Genomic DNA, 16,252 nt, shown 5'->3' with positions numbered 1-16,252 from the left:
AAATTCTCTTGCTAACTCATTATATTGTTGTCAACTATCTTATAGGTGGGTTGACGCGAAATTCTCGAACCAAGCAACGGAGGTTATCTTGGAGTTACTTCAAGGACGAGATGAACGTCGACATGTATTAACAGATGAGTTGGACGATGGTGACTCAATAGAAGTAGAGATAAAGGGTCTGCAATATTTGGTGAACTACTGGAAGAATGAATTTTCAAAGATGAAAAATCAAAGAGATATTTATCGATTGTTTCTTGTGGTATTATTGTTTGTGGGTTTGTTCTAGTTTATGGGTATATGTAACCCTACTAAAGAGAAGGCTCTTTTGAGTCTACCGTAGTTGAGGAACCGGTGTTGTTGTATTTGGAGCAATGAATATGAGCCAAGAATGTTGTACTAGAAGAAAGTAGATAATGCAATGTGTGTATGATTCTTTGGGGCAAATGCATTGTTTTATAAATGATGGATGACGTGCAGCAAGAGCATAGATGATCACGCATTTTCTGGTTGGTTTTCGCTATTTTGCACATGGATGTTCAAGGATGGAATAAGTTCCGACAAGTTTATGAAATGATCGCTTGAGTTTCATAATTTAGTTAAATCAACCACTTAGGTTACTCAACTTTCACAAAGTGGCTACTTAAGTACCACATCTCTTTAAAAGTTACGATTTAAGTTCCTCAATTTTTGAAAAGTGATTACTTAGTTTACTTTTTTAAACCATTCATTAGTCTTGTTCTTCACCCGTATCGGCTTATATTCAGCTTATATTAGGTTCACTTTCTTTTTAAACCATTCATGTGGTCTTGTTCTTCACTAGTATCGCCTTTATATTATACGAACAAATACAACAAGTTCAAGCCTTGCCCTGGCTCTGGATTTATAGCAAATACAATCAAACTAGAAACAACAACATGATCAATCTTAGTTGTTCTTACATTGCAATAGTCAGGCTTATTCACTTACATAAAATTGAAAATATTGCTGCTAAACACACCACCAAAAATGCTAAACACACCAGCCAAAAATGCAGCAGTAAAACTCCTAACAACATTGCTTCTAAACACATAACCAACCAAAATGCAACAATAAACACCTAGCCACATTATTGCACATGTATATCCAACCAAAATGCAGCAATTGAGATCTCACTACATTGTTGCATAACATATATCGAACCAAAATGCAGCATTAATATCAAACACAGCTCTAATAACAACTTCAAAATCCTAAAAAAAAACATCAACGGACATCATCTCCGTAATCAAATCCTCCCATCAATCAAGCTGAATAACCTTGTCACTTCCTTTTATTTTCTTCACTTGGTCGCTTCTTTTTCGCTTGTGCTTGAGTAACCATTGATTGTTTCTTTTTTGCTTGTACTCAAGTAACCATTGGTTGGTTTGGTCTTCCTTGAGATATGAAGACCTCTCGAACTTTTCCCACCTATGAAGCAATCATATAACCTTCAGTTACTATACCAATCAATCAAATGACATATATTAAATGTATAACATTCACTGTTGTAAATCTTAGTACTTGGGCAGCGTGTCGTATAGTCACATTTTCAGAATCATTTGACTGAGATAGAACTAAGGTTGGGCCAGTAGGTAATTTTGGGGCTGCCCTTCGTACTATTTTTCTTAGAGGTGCCATTGGTTGCTTCTTTTTCGCTTATGCTCCACTAACCATTGGTTGGTTTATCATTGCCTCCCCTTGGCTTCTTCTTGTTAGTACAGTCGATTCTTGACTTGGTCCTCCTTGAGATATCAAGACCTTTGAACTTCTCCCTAGCTACAATCATAAAACCTTCAGTTACCATTTTAATCAATTAAATGACATATCTTAAATGCATAACACTTAAAAAAAACTAACATGCAAAACCGTTATATCCGGTATTCATGTCTATGAACAACCCATAGACATATTCCATTATCCTTTTTTCCAATTACACCATGTGTACGTTGTGGTGCACAACTTTCAGAAATGTCTTCAGTTAGTCTTCTTCTAACTTGCGAAAAGACATAAAGCAATGAAGTTAATGCACAAAGCATTTACATACAAAAGCAAAGACAATACGAACAGCTTAGGATATTTCCTCCTCTATTGTACACTATTGGACTGAGTTGGGTATGGAGTTGGTCTTGTATGATTGCTTCAGTTACCCTATGATGCCCCGCATGATTGGCTTGTGTTATCTCCGATTGTTGTTGTTGCTGCTTCTTAGTTGGACAACCAGCCTTGTTGTGCCCTTCCCCATGGTAGTGTGAACATCTAATCATTCTACCAACCCCGCTCATTTTGTTACCACTGCTCTCAATTTCCTCCAATCTCGTTTTCTTTTTAGACCTCTCAATTTGTTTCCTCAATGGTAAAAGCTTTGGGGGTTGATGGTTCGTTTCCTCCCAAAACTTGCTACTCCTCGGTGGTTACATCATGCATTGGTATGAGGCAAGATACTGGCCTTTTTCATAATAGTCATCTATATAATCCTCTGCATTGAGGTTCTTCTCACCGGATGGCACAAATGGCATGTACACATGGTATTTCAGCCAATTGCCACGCTCGACAAGAACATTTTCTCCTGTCCAAGTGGACAACATACTTTTCAGCATTATTCATAATCTCGAATCCGTCGTCCCCATTTCAAATCGGCTCGCAAAACCTACTACCATATATACTCTCTCCCAATTTCTTCACAATCCTAGACCCACATTGTGTAGGCTACTTTGCACATTCATCTCTCTATCTGTACAACCTAGTCATAACCATGACTCTAATGTCTTTAAGTATACCGAGGATTGATTTGCACTTGTGTCCTATAATCATGCCGTTGAATGCCTCACAAAGATTGTTATCAACGATATCGCACGTAAATTCTTCACTAAAGAAGGCTATATACCAATGTTTTGCTTCAGTCCCGAACAAGTCTTCAAAGGCTTCAAGAGACAAGTTATATAGAACTTGTATGTGAACTCTAAAGTCCGCCATATTGGTGCTCTTTGCAATCAACCAAATTTGCTTCTGCAGTTGATCACCACTATGCTTCTTCGCCCAATTTGTACCGAGCACACATTCTATGCTCAGCATATTTAATCAATTCAACCATAATCGGAACAAGTTCCTACAAAACAAAACCAACAAATATTACTAAGGTATAAAAAAAATGAGTGTCATGGCAAAAACAATAGTTCAATGATAGTATCTTACATTTTGTTGATAACTCATAAATGCCCAACTACTTCCATCGGTTATGCCAAGATCGGCCATTAGGTTTTTTAAGAAAACAGGACCTAGTGTCCTTGTTCTCCGACTTCACAACAGCCTAGGCTATTGGAAACATTTTGTTGTTTTCATCTCTCCTAACTGCAGCCAATTACTCTCCGTTGCATAACCCCTTCAAGAAACAACCATCTAACCCTATTGTCGCGACCCTCCTCCGTCGGGATGCGCGGGAGGTGAGCGAGGGTTAACGAGCCGATCCATTTTTTTTAAATGTATGACCCCGGTTGTCGGCGGGATTTTTTTTTTGGATCGCGGGTCTCTCCCAAGACCCATTACTCGAATCGCGATGTCGGGTAAAATTTCATCAAATATCGATATCGACCTTTGTGTGGTCGGGTGGCATGTGCAATATGTACATGCAATTTTGGAGTCGCCACCGATCAATTTATTGGAGGGTATGATCGGAAAACCCTACCGAGCGGTCGGGAGAAACCGTTTGATTCCACGAAAACCAGAGATTTTTGGGTCCGGGGACTTGGTTACGCCAAGATTTTCATTGACGCCCTTTCGGTTACCGATGTTGAGTGATTTTCTAACCTATGAATTCATGCGGATGTAATATCGGGTGAGGTAGGCCCTAACGGTTCTAGGTATACATGCAGATGGGAATTTTCTATTCCTAACAATCACAATCGGAAAATTTAATGCGCAATCAAAACAATCAAAATCAATTCAGACAATCAATCCAATAAAAGAGTCTAATATGCTCCTATCGACCCACGAAAATATCTAATTTGAGTTTCGGGGTTGGTTCGGGAAAATTTGGGGCGGAAGGCCCGGAAGGGTAGAATGGTCATTTTTGAGGTTCGGGACCCGAAAATCACAAAATCGGGGTCGGGCTAGTTGAATGTGGCCATTTCCCATTTTTTGTGATTTTCTTGAATTTTTTCTAATTTTTCTAATTTTTTGGATTTTTATTTATTTTCTAAAAAATGCGGAAATTTTCCGGATCGACACGGATCGACCCTCGAAGTCTCAAAATTTTCAATCCAGACTTTATGAGTCCCGAATCAATCTAGAAATTTTTTAAAAATTTTTTGTGAAAATCTGGGAATTTTTATGAATTTTCTAAGCATTTTTATAATTTTTTAGGATTTTTTTGGAAATTTTATCTATTTTTATTTATTTTTTTATTAATATTTATTAATAAACTGGACCGGGTCAAACCGGTCAACGACCGGTCAACCCGGTCCGACCGCCCACAGACCCACTCACTCAACACAAAAACGGCGCCGTATGCTATTTTCCTATTATTTCTATTTTTTTTGATTTTCTAAATCTATTTTCCTAATATTCGAATATAAAGAAAATGAATGGACGGCCGAGATCAATCTTGGAATCGATCTCAACCGTCGATCTTCGCCTGACTGAAACGATGTCGCCGCCGCATCCGCTCAAACAAAACGACGCGCCGCTTAGACTATAAGACGGGCGGCCACGATTAAGTCCTATGGTTCAATCTCGGCCGTTCGACTCCTCTTTAATCTAAACGACAAAGCATTCCTTTAAATGTTTCAACGGCCACAATTAAAACCAAACTCGATCTGGGCCGTCTATTGTATCTAAAACCAAAAAGACGACGCTTTACCCTCTTCACAAAACGACGCCACTTCAATTAAAACCTTGAACGGCCACGATTAAACTTAGGACTTAATCCCGAGCCGTTCATTCCCATTCCAAAGCCTAAACGACATCGCCGCAAACTCTAACTAAAACGACACGTTTTTGATTTTTTTTATTTTTTCTATCTAATATACTAATAATCTAAAAATACAAAAAACGATCCGACGGCCCTAAATCAAACTCATCTAATTATCCCGGCCGTCGATCAAGGCCGAGCCGGCTCGTTCGCGCCAATGGCCGAGCCGACTCGAACGTGAGCCGGCCCAACCAAGAGCTCGACACGTAAACGCGTTGACTCGTTGACCATGCCACGTCAGCCTCGTCTTCCACCTCGCGACGACACGAACTGGACGGCCGAGAGCTCTCCGGCGAGATCCAACGGTGAGATCTCGCCGGAAAGGCCTCAAACCAACGCCGATCGACTCGATATACCCTCCGGATCAACATATCTCGGAATCGAAGCATTTCATCCATAAAATCAACCTTAATCAAGCTCGCACAGCATCGATTTCTCATAACCTAATCTCATCACACAGCATAACTAGTCTAATTCAAGCTTCAAAAAGCATTAAAAGAAGTCGTAGAACCTTACCTCGAGCTCGGATCGAGCTCGCAACGGCTGGAATAGCCCGGCCGAAGTCCGGCCGGACCGAGATGATGTCGAAGGTTTGACTCGAGGTATTCAAGCGAAATCGATGCAGGAAAAGGATACGATCATGGTCAAAGGTGTGTGAGGATCAAAAGGCACAAAACAATTTCAAGAATCGAACGCGAGAACACGAGATGCCATAGTAGCTCAGTAAAGAAGCTCGTAGTTCGACTTACCGTTTTAGGGGATCTCAAGCCGATCGAGCTAGTGCGATCGTCTCGACCAAGCTCCGGCGAGCTTCCGGTGGTGGTGCGGTGGTCCGATTTGCCTTGGATCGGCGGCGGCGACCTGCACAGCGCTCGGTCCGCAACTCACGCCCGAGCCTTGCGAGAGCTTCTCTCTCTTCTCTCTCTCTTTCTCTCTCTATTCCGTTGTATGCGAGCCAAATGAGCCTCTCCCGATTCGCGAAGCTTCCTCGCTATTTATACCCACTTTTGAATTCGTGCGCGTCGGGTGTGAGCTGGCCGAGAGGTCCTCACGTGCCAATCACACGAGTTTTGGTCACTGGACGGTGACGGAATCGATCATGATTCCGTCAACGTCCGTTAGGTCCTTAATCAAGCTCAAACGTGCACGAATTGAACCTGGATTTGAAGATGTTGACTTTTACGGGCGCCGAGACTTTGACCGGCAATGTCGCCGTGCTCCGGCGATTCGGCCGTGCCGTCGACGGCAATCGACGCTCCTCGACCCGAGAAACAAAAGCCCCAAAACAATTAGTTCGATTATGGCTCGAATTGAACCCCAATTTGATCGTTGAAACTCGTCTTACAATTCTGCAATTTGCGCAAGTGCTCGGAGGAAGACGACATCATGGACCGGGACCGGTTCGACCGAGGTCGACCGGTCTCGAACCTGGTTCAAACAAAGTAATTTTGTGAAATTTTCAAAATTAATCGAAATTGAGTGGGAATTTTTGCAATTAAACCTCAAAATTGGACTTAGGGGCCTGGATATTATCTAGAAATGCAATTTTGCCCAAAAGTTCTTATCAATTTTCATAAAAACCCCAAATTTTTCAATTTGCCCAAATTGGGGAAAAGTTCAATTGAGTGTCAATTCGATCAAATTGGACCATGGGACCTATGCCAATCGATTTAGAATGTGTGAAAACATAGGGGGACAGTCCAATTTTACTATGATAGTCCCTCAATTAAAAGTAATTTCAAAAATTGAGAAATTGAGGGACTAAATTGCAAGATACTTTGGGGATTTTGTGCAATTCATGCAATTCGTGCAATTGAGGGTGCAATTGATCAAATTGAAGTTCAAAGGGACTGCAATTGAATGTCTAGACTTAAAATGTGCAAAAATTGCAAATAAAAAGACTCAATTGGTATTTTTTATGCAAATTCAACCTTAGGCATTGTGAAGGAACACCTAAAATTGAACTCAATTTTCAATTTTTCTTGAGGTCAATATTAAAAGGGAATTAAAAGAAAAATATTGGACATTTTTTTGTATTTTTGTGACCTCGAAAAGTATTTTTTATGAATTTTCAAGTATTTTCCTATTTTTCGAAAATATTAAAAAATGTGAAAAATATGAAAAATTATTTTTTGTTCCAAATTGGTTCCTTATGCTTGGCCAAGGCTTCCAATGTTGATTTTTTAATTTTTTTATTTTTTGTGAATTTTTAGTGAATTTTGGAAAATAAAACTAAAGGAAAACTGATTAAAAATCGGGTGTCAACAACTGCCCCTCTTTGAAAGTAATCTCGGTTAGAGGTTGCTTTCAAAGACAAGGTGACACCTGGATCCTTAATCGACTCTGCTGGGGAAAAATCTAAAGAAAATAAGTCTTGACATTCAATTGCCTTACCTTTGCCATTAAAGCTCTAACTCCGTGGGGAATTATTTCCAATTCATGCTCATTTTATGTGAAAGAGAGATGAGAAGAGAGAGACACTTACCCGTAGCTCACTTGTTTGTGGTCCGAGATTTGTTGATCCGAGGTGAAGAGAATGAATACATGGAATTACCTCTGAATGTTTGGCACGATTTCATGATGATCGGCGTCCGTCTGGTGTCGAGCGGTGGTTTGAAGATTTGGAAGGAAGGTTCACCCTTGTAACAAAGGGGTTTCACCTATTTAAAAGATTGGCTATCCTCTATGCAAGGATTCACCATCTAAAACGTAGATCGGTTTTCATCTAGGAAGGTACTCACCATCTGGAAGGGAGGTTCACCCTTGTAACAAAGGGGTTTCACCTATTTAAAAGAGATTGGCTATCCTCTAGGAAGGGACTCACCATTTAAAACGCAGATCGGTTTTCATCTAGGAAGGTACTCACCGTCTGGAAGGGAGGTTCACCCTTGTAACAAAGGGGTTTCACCTATTTAAAAGAGATTGGCTATCCTCTATGAAGGGACTCACCATCTAAAACGCAGATCGGTTTTCATCTAGGAAGGTACTCACCGTTTGGAAGGGAGGTTCACCCTTGTAACAAAGGGGTTTCACCTATTTAAAAGAGATTGGCTATCCTCTATGAAGGGACTCACCATTTAAAACGCAGATCGGTTTTCATCTAGGAAGGTACTCACCGTTCGGAAGGGAGGTTCACCCTTGTAACAAAGGGGTTTCACCTATTTAAAAGAGATTGGCTATCCTCTATGAAAGGACTCACCATCTAAAACGCAGATCGGTTTTCATCTAGGAAGCTACTCACCGTCTGAAAGGGAGGTTCACCCTTGTAACAAAGGGGTTTCACCTATTTAAAAGAGATTGGCTATCCTCTATGAAGGGACTCACCATCTAAAACGTAGATCGGTTTTCATCTAGGAAGCTACTCACCGTCCGGAAGGGTGCCATCCGAGGACCTAGGTTGACTAGTGTACCTAAGAAGCTCAAACCCGATTTTCAAATTTTCAAAGGAGAGGGTGCCATCCGAGGACCTAGGTTTACTAGTGTACCTACGGAAGCTCAAACCCTATTTCAAATTTTCAAAGAGGAGGGTGCCATCTGAGGACCTAGGTTTACTAGTGTACCTACAGAAGCTCAAACCCTATTTCAAATTTTCAAAGAGGAGGGTGCCATCCGAGGACCTAGGTTTACTAGTGTACCTACAGAAGCTCAAACCCTATTTCAAATTTTCAAAGGAGAGGGTGCCATCAGAGGACCTAGGTTTACTAGTGTACCTACAGAAGCTCAAACCCTATTTCAAATTTTCAAAAGAGAGGGTGCCATCTGAGGACCTAGGTTTACTAGTGTACCTACGTAAGCTCAAACCCTATTTCAAATTTTCAAAAGAGAGGGTGCCATCTGAGGACCTAGGTTTACTAGTGTACCTACGTAAGCTCAAACCCTATTTCAAATTTTCAAAAGAGAGGGTGCCATCTGAGGACCTAGGTTTACTAGTGTACCTACAAAAGCTCAAACCCTATTTCAAATTTTCAAAGAAAGGGTGCCATCTGAGGACCTAGGTTTACTAGTGTACCTACAGAAGCTCAAACCCTATTTCAAATTTTCAAAAGAGGAGAGGACCCGGGGATGCTAGAAGACCTACGCAAAAATCCAAGTTAATCAAATCTTTAAAATGTAACTTTTCCGAGGATTTGGGGTCACCAGGGAACCTGCAGAAAGTTCAATCAAACATCATTAGAATGACAATCTCAAGTTCTGGAGAGAAACTTAAGAATTCCAAACAAATTTTCAAAGTGTAATTGTGAAGGAAATGTGTCCAATCACAAGTTCAAATTTCCACTGGGGATGGATTTTGAATGACACATCCCGAGTGTTCTACAAAAAGGTTGTTTTAAAAGTTTTTCAAAAGGGTTTTCCTTCATCCAAGAGGGCTTCTCACCATTTTGGGAAGGCTTTTCTTGAAATTCAAATCCGCTCACAAAAACCTAACCTTGAGGTTTCGGGATCATTCGAGATGCATACAATCCGACTAATCAGAGAAGGCATTTTAAAAGGGACCGTAATTCAGGCCGGTCAAAGGCTTATCAAAGGATATTCATTTTGAGGCTTAGAAATGAATTTTGATCAAAAATAGCTTCTTCGGGTCTACAAGTCAAGAACCCTGAAGACATGATAAGACAGGATTGTACTTACCTCTTTAAGCGGTAGCTTCTGTATGATTTCTTGCATCAACCCGAAACACCTCTTAGATCAGAAAAGTTTTGGTGACAGGTTGTATCTTGGCTTAAGGTGGGCTCTTTAAGAAAGGCCATATTTTCAAAAGAGGGGTGAACTTTGGTGATCACCTTGACATTTTTCCAAAGCATTCATTTGCTTTTGCAAAAGATTCATGATCATTCTTTTTTCAATTGACTTTGAGGATTTTCCTCTTTTCATCTTGATGATTTTTCTTCAAACTTTGCCCCTTTTCGGGGCTCTTTTCATGGGCTTTGGCCTTGCTTTTACCAGGCACTTTGCTTTTTCTAGCCCTTTCATTTCTCGTCATTTTTTGCATTGATTGGCTCTTTTGGAGACCAGTATCAAAAATTCTTCCGATCATGCTTTTTGACTCATTGCTGGTAATTCCTTTGTTTGCCCCAATGTGGGGGGTGATCACCAACAAGGGTTTAGAAATGAATATTTAAAGGCTCAAATTGGCTTTTCAAAGGGTAAGTGTTTGGGGATATAGAAATGAAATGCTTTTCTTCACTTTGAGGTGTTCCAAGTCTCTGCTAGAAATCACCTGAAGCTATCACAAAAAGATTGATGCAGGTTAGCACAATAAAGTCTTACCCGATCTTTTCTCCAAGGAATCATCCAATGAACCTCCAAATATGCCCCAATGTGGGGTGGTTCTTGACAGGGTTATATTCAGAAAATTCTCCCTTTTTGGCTCGGATTGGTTATCAAGGGATATAAATGTGTATGGATAATTTTGAAATGGAAATGCCTTTCATCATTTCAATCCATGTAATCACCGCGAATGATCCCTACGTCCCAAAATTAAGCTCTTTCGCTCTATCACTCTCACTCATCGCTCAAGTGTATCGGGGACGTGTTTGAGGATAATGCTTGCCTCTTTTCATCTGAAGGATCATTCTTTTGAAAAGCTTTCAAAACATGCCCTTTTATAGAAACCTAGGGCGTTTTCATCAAAATTCATCATTTGCAAAAAGTTCTCATCAAAAGATGTATTCAAAAGATGTTTCTGTAATTTGAAAGGAATGTTTCTTTGAAAGGGCCTTGTGGCTTTGCAAATCCAAATTTTTCAATTTTTAAGCACGACAGTGTATGAAAATACTTTATAAAGGAGGAGAACCTCAAACCTGTCTTCTTCAAATATTGACTTCTGTCTCCCGTAAAAAAATAAAAGGAAACAATCAGTTCAAAGATATTCAAAATTTCAAATCCCGAAGGACTTCTTCCTGTCTCCTTCGCGGATGTTGATTCCCGTTTCCCGTAAAAACAAAAGGAATCAATTAGTTAAAGATGTTCAAAATTTCAAATCCCGAAGCGACTTCTTCCTGTTTCCCTTCGGATGTTGACTCCCTTTTCCCGTAAAAACAAAAGGAAACAATCAGTTAAAGATATTCAAAATTTTAAATCCCAAAGCGACTTCCTCCTCTCTTCGGATGTTGATCGTTTCCTAGAATCATTGTAAAGTTCAAAATTTTAGATTCCAAAAGTGACTTCCCTGTTTGATCCATTGCTCAGTAGGATTCTTCATGATTCCCAGTCCACCTACAAAATACAAATGTATGCAAATGCATGTATGCAAATGTCATGCGAATGCAAAACTCTAATGTGACTCAGATCTGCTCATCAATCGCTTTGAAGCTCAATTTTATTTCAAGGATAATATCTCTTCACGGCGTCTGCATTTACTGGACTTGCCAATTCTTCTCCATCCATGTTTACAAGTATAAGAGCTCCCCGGATAAAACCTTCTGAATCACGTAGGGGCCTTCATAATTTGGCATAAATTTGCCTCCGGGATGTTGAGCATTTGGGAGCATTTTCTTCACAATCAGCATCCCCGCTTCAAAATTTCTAGGCTTGACTTTCTTGTTAAAAGCTCTAGCTACTTTCTTCTGGTAGCTTTGACCATGGCAGATAGCCTTCAATCGTTTTTCATCAATCAAATTCAATTGTTCATGTCTCTGCCGGTTCCACTCATCTTCCGTGAGTTCTACCTGAGACAAGATCCTTAAAGAGGGGATTTCCACCTCTACTGGTAGGACCGCTTCCATACCGTATACCAAAGAGTAGGGAGTTGCCCCGGTTGAAGTACGAATCGAAGTTCGATAGGCCATGAGAGCATATGGCAATCTTTCATGCCGGCCTCGATATTTCTCAACGGTTTTAGCCAATATCTTCTTGATGTTCTTGTTTGCCGCTTCCACGACTCCATTCATTTGTGGGCGGTAAGGTGAAGAATTAAGGTGTCGTACTCTTAAATTGTTCCAATAAGTGATCGACTACCTTGTTGTTCAAATTGGAGCCATTGTCTGTAATGATGGCTCTTGGAACTCCATATCTTGAGATGATATCTCGCTTGATGAATTTAGCCACGTTGTTTGCAGTGACATTGGCATATGAGTTGGCTTCTATCCATTTGGTGAAGTAATCAATAGCCACTAGAATAAAACGATGTCCGTTTGAGGCCTTTGGGTTGATAGGGCCGATCATATCAATTCCCCACATGCGGAATGGCCATGGTTCCGACATTTGATGTAGCTCGGTTGGCGGCGCATTTATCTTGTCGCCGTATACCCGACATTGATGACAGGATCTAACATGTTGGTTGCAATCCGACTCGATAGTCATCCAATAGTATCCGAGTCTCATAATTTTCTTGGCGAGGAGGTGACCATTCATATGCGGTCCGCATTCTCCTTCATGAATCTCTTTCATAATGAGATTTGCTTCTTTGGAATTTACGCACCTCAATAGGACCGAGTCAAAGGACCTCTTGTATAAAATCTGTCCGCTGAGGAAGAATTTAGATGCCATCTTGCTTATGTACTTTTTATCTTCCTGTTGACTATCTTGAGGGAATTCGCCCTTCAGCAGGTAATTCTTGATGTCATGATACCATGGTTCTTCATCGGGTTCTTCTTCAATGACCATGCAATATGCAGGTTGCTCAAGGATGTCAATCCTTAACGGCTCTATCTCGAGGCCATCTTGCACTTGTAACATGGCTGATAATGTGGCCAAAGCATCGGCAAAATGATTTTGAGTCCTTGGTAGATATTCGAAGGCGATCTCTTCAAAATGTTGGACCAGCTCTTCAAGGAATTTATGATAAGGAATAAGTTTGGGATCCTTTGTCTTCCACTCCCCTTGGGTTTGTAAGATAATCAACATGGAATCTCCATATACCAGCAGCTTCTTTACTTTTAATGAGATGGCCAATTGTAACCCAAGGATGCAGGCTTCATATTCAGAAATGTTGTTGGTGCATGGAAACACCAACTTAGCTGAAACTAGATAATGTTGATCTTCGGGGGATATCGAAACTGCCCCAATACCTGATCCAGTGAAGATTTATTGCGCCATCAAAGTACATTGTCCATTTGTCTTCAGATATGTTCAAAATTTGACCTCCCTTGTTTTGCTCTGAAACGTCCTTAGGAGGATTCTCAGCTAGCATGTCAGCAATTGCTCTTCCCTTGACAGACTTTTGGGGAGAGGTTTTGATATCAAACTCTGAAAGCAATATTTGCCATTTAGCCATCTTTCCTAACAATGTTGGTTTCTCCAAAAGGTATTTGATGGGGTCATTTTCGGTGACCAGTTCTATATGATAATGCAGCGTATACTACCTCAATCTGTGGAGGACCCAAACCAATGCTACGCAAGTTCTTTCCACTTTCGGGTACTTGGCTTCAGATGTTGTGAACTTTTTGCTCAAATAATATATGGCCCGCTCTTTACGATCCTTGGGGTTAGTTTGGGCAAGTAAAGCTCCCAAGGATTCATCATTAACTGTCAGATATAGAGTTAAAGGAACGTTAGGGATAGGAGGTACCAATATTGGAGGTTGTACCAAATATTCCTTGATCTTTTCAAATGCTTGTTGGCATTCCGAATCCCATTTCACCTTTGCGCCTTTCTTTAGCAGCTTGAAGAAGGGTTTTGCCGTTTCTGATAGTTGAGATATGAATCTGGATATATAATTCAATCTTCCAAGTAGGCCCCTTACTTCCTTAACAAAGAAGGAGTCCCTATTTCCCATATAGCCTTGATCTTGGAAGGGTCAATCTCAATACCACGATCGCTCACTACAAATCCTAGCAGCTTTCCGGATCTTGCGCCAAATACGCATTTCGCGGGATTCAGCTTGAGCTTGTACTTTCTCAATCGATCAAATAATTTCTTCAGCACTTTAACATGGTCTTCTCCAGGTTTGGACTTGGCAATCATATCGTCCACATAGACCTCAATCTCCTTATGTATCATGTCATGAAAAAGGGTCACCATAGCCCTTTGATATGTTGCCCCTGCATTTTTCAATCCAAAGGGCATTACCTTGTAAAGCAGAAGGTTCCCCATTGTGTAGTGAATGAGGTCTTGATCTTATCTTCTTCCTTCAACATGATCTGATTATATCCCGAGAATCCATCCATAAAGGAGAATAATTCAAAGCCCGCGGTACTATCGACGAGTACATCAATGTGCGGTAAGGGAAAATCATCCTTCGGACTAGCTTTGTTCAAGTCTCGATAATCCACGCATATTCTAATTCTCCCATCCTTCTTCTTAATCGGTACGATGTTGGCGACCCAATCAGCATATGGGACAGCCTCGATAAATCCAACTTTAAGGAGCTTCATCACCTCTTCCTTGATCTTATCTGCCGGTTCAGGATTCATTCTTCCGGGTGATTGATTTACTGGTGTGCAAGAAGGATTTGTGGGCAGAGCATGCTCCACAATTTCACGATCTAAACCCGGCATGTCAGCATATGACCAGGCGAAAATATCTTGATATTCCTTGAGCAATGCCGTCATTCTTAAAACATCCGTTGCAGATAAATGTCCTCCTATTTTCACTTCTTTGACGCAATCAGAATCTCCCAGATTAATAGTGATGGGTTCTTCGGAAATAGGAGGCTTAGATTCTTCAAAACAATCCCATTCTCTCTTGATATCGCTCACATCCACCTCGTCTATATCAACTTCGCATGCATAGTCATCGAGCTGATCCGAGTCACATATTAACCTGTTATGTATGGGTGGGATGACATGCCCGAAATGCACCATGAAAGGTTAGTATTCAAAGATGATGAAATCATAAAATGCATGACTTTTAAACATGAAAACATTTTTTAAATTCAGTTTTTTGAAGAGGAAAGAAAGAGAACTAGTCCATAACTTTTCGGACATCCTTGTTCTCAAAAAGCTATTTAAAATTCAAGATCACGTGGCGGATCGGGCCTCAAGTTTCATGGTATAAGCAATTGTCATCATCGGACCAATCCGTTGTTCCACATGTCCGTAATAAAACTTGAGATGATTTTCATTAATAGATGCAACTAAGAGCAATACAATATCGCACTTCTTGGATCACAAAGATGCGACCCAAAGGGTGCTAAAAAAGCGAAAAGCTTTTAAAAACAAATGCAGTAATCAAAATGCATTAAAAGGTAAAGTTCGAAAAGAGCCTTTTACTCGGGGGTGGGGAAATCATCGTCCAGCCACTCAATGATCACGTTCACCCGATTATCCAGGAACGGGTTGAATAAGTCCGGCTCTGCATCTTCAGAGATGTCCTCATCTTCTAGCCATTTGCCTCCTTTAGAGAACACTTCAAATAAGGGGTTTAGGAACATCTTCCCTCTAGCTTTCCATGCATCGGTGCCTATAAAACGGCCACCTTGGTGTCCATGGCGTCCACGGTCTCCATAACACTTGTTTCGACCTCGGCCTCGACCCGTATCATTCTTTATTATTCCATTATAACCCGGACCAACCTTGTGGTCATTTGAGCTCAAATTCAAAGGGTTAAGGATTCCCCGACCGTATTTCCCTAATCCGGCACCCGGTATAAAACCATTCGAAAGTAGCACTCTTCCCGCCATAGTCGCAGGTTTCGAAAGCTCCGGTGTAGCTATTTTGGTATCTGGCGATACATGCATGACGGATACTATGTCAAAAGTATGATAACTCAGCTCTTCCTCCTTTGAGGGTTCGATGTATGGGACCATCCCTTTTAAAGAAGCCCGATGTCCCGTTTCGCCATGGACGGTGATCAACCGACCCTTGACCACGAATTTTAACTTTTGATGCAAGGAGGAAGGTACCGCTCCGGACACATGAATCCATGGTCTTCCAAGAAGCAAGGTGAAAGCGCTAGGGATATCCAACACTTGGAACGGTATAGAGAAAGTTACCGGTCCAATGGCAATGTCCAGCTCAATCTCTCCCACTACATTCTTAGAGACTCCATCAAATGACCGGATAGTAGCTTTAGATGTCTTGACGAAGTCTTCATTTATCCCCAAGCTTCTCAAAGTGCTCAAGGGACATAGGTTAAAAGCGTAACCATTATCAATCAGGACGTGAGGAACCTCCTTTCCATGGCACCTCACGGCGATGTAGAGAGGCTCTATTATGCACACGCCCTTCTTTTGGGAAATCTTCATCCGAGAAGGATATCTGGTCTTTCAAGAGGATAGCACCCACGAAATCTCCTAGTTGCACTTCGTTAATTGTCTCCGGGACATGGACCTCATCTAGTACCTTCAAGAGGGCATTCTTGTGCTTTTCGGAATTCTTGAAGAGATCT

This window comes from Rhodamnia argentea, chromosome 1 (genome assembly GCF_020921035.1).
Source record: "Rhodamnia argentea isolate NSW1041297 chromosome 1, ASM2092103v1, whole genome shotgun sequence".
Classification (NCBI taxonomy): domain Eukaryota; kingdom Viridiplantae; phylum Streptophyta; class Magnoliopsida; order Myrtales; family Myrtaceae; genus Rhodamnia; species Rhodamnia argentea.
Note: the sequence above shows the minus strand (reverse complement) of the source record.